This window comes from Manis javanica, chromosome 3 (assembly GCF_040802235.1).
Source record: "Manis javanica isolate MJ-LG chromosome 3, MJ_LKY, whole genome shotgun sequence".
NCBI classification, from domain to species: Eukaryota; Metazoa; Chordata; class Mammalia; order Pholidota; family Manidae; genus Manis; species Manis javanica.
Genome location: NC_133158.1, coordinates 80603194 through 80606007, shown reverse-complemented (window position 1 = coordinate 80606007; position 2814 = coordinate 80603194). Strand labels below are relative to the sequence as shown.

General features: G+C 32.7%; 1 pseudogene; it reads left to right on the top strand.

Annotated features, from left to right (window-relative positions):
* The first annotated feature begins 974 nt into the window (after window positions 1-974).
* Window positions 975-1551, top strand: LOC140848270 (olfactory receptor 5K3-like; annotated as a pseudogene).
* The last annotated feature ends 1263 nt before the right edge of the window (window positions 1552-2814 follow it).

Here is a 2814-nt window from a genome sequence, read left to right as displayed (position 1 = left end):
AGTATACAGGCAAGCTTACTTTTATTTATTAGCTTTTAATGTAATGTGATATACTTAGAAAACATTATATAATTTTCACAGGAAACAGAAAAAAAGATGATTAATTAACATGAAAGAATGATACCTAAATTTCTAAAATGATGAATTCTGAATAATTTCCTTTGTAGCATGTTCTTCACACTTAACTGTCTCAATCTGCAGAAACCAAGAAGGTCACTAAGGATCATTGGCAGAATACTGAAAACAAGTTGCCCCATCCCAGGTCTCAGGGTGGAGCTAGGACTACAATCAATACTGCTTTTTCTCCAAAGCATTGCACATCTCTAATAAGAAGTTGCAGCTAACCTCAAATATCTGCAGTTCTAGTAAGAAATTGTGCAGGCCCACATGAGAAAAAAACACCACGGAGATTATGCACTAGCAACTCTTAATTGGGTTGGGTAAATAACATGTGCTTAAGGATTCAGAACATGGAGACCAGTGTGTTTGGGGCATTTGTCTAGAGCTTTACTAAGTAGCATTGTATGTAATGTATCTACAAAAAGAGGGAAAACATTCAGCTATTTGGGGAAAATTTAATATGCGTAATGGCAAGAACAGAGGCAATGTTTATGGACATGGTTATACACGGGTAAAAGGGATAAGGCAGTTGACAATATGTGGACATTTATTTCCTTAGGTTTCCAAGTAATTCCCCTATAGGAGGATTGTCCTACCCTTAATACTTAGTGATATCCGTGAAATTCCTAAAATATAATTTTAACATATCTGTTGTATACTATTTCCACAGTCGGTCTACTGGTAGATGATAAGAAAACTTTTGCTCAGATTAAATATATGTGTATTAGGAAAGTTGATGTGAAATTTATTTTAGGCATCTTTAATCTAAAAACTAATACTGAAATTATTTGACAATGCTTAGCAAAATATGAGTAAACTAGATTTGTATTATTCATGCATACATTAAAAAACAAATGGCCTATGACCGGTATGTGGCCATATGTAGGCCACTGAAGTACCACACCATGATGTCAAAGAAACTCCACATTCAGATGATCACAGGGGCCTACATAGGTGGAAACCTGCATTCCATGATTCAGGTGGGGTTTCTGCTTAGGTTAACTTTCTGTGGGTCTCACCAAATCAATCACTTCTTTTGTGATGTTCTTCCATTATACAGACTTTCCTGTGTTGATTCTTTCATCAATGAACTGATGGTATTTGTCTTTTCAGGGTCAATTCAAATCTTCTCTATTACTATAGTCCTAATCTCTTATCTCTACATCCTTTTTACAATTTTCCACATGAAATCCAAATAGGGAAGAGGCAAAGCCCTATCAACTTGTGCAACTCACTTTCTCTCTGTCTCAGTGTTCTGTGGTTCTCTTCTCTTTGTATATATTTGTCCAAGCTCAGTTAAAGAAGAAGATAAAGTTATACCTATCACTATTTTTATACTTTAATGATTCCTTTATTAAACCTTTCATTTATAGTCTACAAAATAAGGAAGTAATAAGCATTATGAATAAATTAATGATGAAAATTTCATAATATTCTGAAACAAATATCTCCTGTTGATTTTCAATTGATAAAATGTTTTTCAAAATTATGGAATAATGAGAAAATAGAAAATGACCACTTTGTACATAAAATATTAAATTAGTAAAACTTTGTGGTGTATGAGTCAAAGAAGATGAGGAAGGAGCGATCTTCTAAAATGTATCTCAAATCTAAGCTAGCAGTTTTCTGCAGCAGTGAACCGGATGTATCCATGAGGTCACAAATGTGTGAAGGCATAATTAAACTATTAACTAACTGCTTGTAATGGTAATAATATGATTTTTAACAAATACAACAAATGCTAGCAATGAAAAGCATATGTAAAAGTTAGCTCCACTTCATTTTCTTGGGAAATTCTAGAATTCCAAAGCAACATTCAATGTCCAGCACAAAGTTCTCAAGAATTATTCCCTTCTCAGTCTTTATGTCTACTGCTTTTTGTGTCTTCTCTTTTGCTTTGTTTTATATTCCACAAATAAGTGAAAACATATGGTATTTGTTTTTCTCTGCCTGGCTTACTTCACTGAGCATAATATCCTATAGATTCATCCATGTTGTTGTAAATGGCAGGGTTTCTTTTCATTTTATGGGGAAGTGACTAATGGTTACCAAGGGAAGGGTTTGAGCTGGATAGGAGTAGGGTGTGAAGGAGATACATGGTCACAATAATTCTCAGTCACAATCTAAGTTGGTCACAGGGACAGAAGTACAGCATAGAGAATATAGTCAATGATTCTATAACATCTTTCTAAGTTGATAGTAACTGCACTAAAGGGGGTGAGGATTTAATAACGTGGGTAGCTGTTGAGAAACACTGTTGTACATTTGGAACCAAAATAAGATTATATATAAATTTTAATTCAATAACTAATCCCTTCTTAAACAATAGCACTTGACAAAAGTGAACTGTTCATTTGAATTTAGTTCACAACGTTCTTGAGTTTAAGAGATTATGTTTGAGAATTCATGCAAAATATGTAATTTTTAATTAGGAAAATTTTCATATTTAGTATTAGCCATTTTACTCTCAAATTCTCTGAAATAGATTATCTGTATATTCATGATTTATTAATCTGTTACAGGATATAATACAATTTGAACAGTAAAATCTATGTATTTGAACATTTGTATGTAGTTTGATTAGCTATTCATCACATATTATAGTTTGATTAGCTATGCATCACATATGACAGTGCAATTCCTGAATATATTAATTATTTAAAAGGGATTTGTTTCTCTCTGTTATTACCTTCT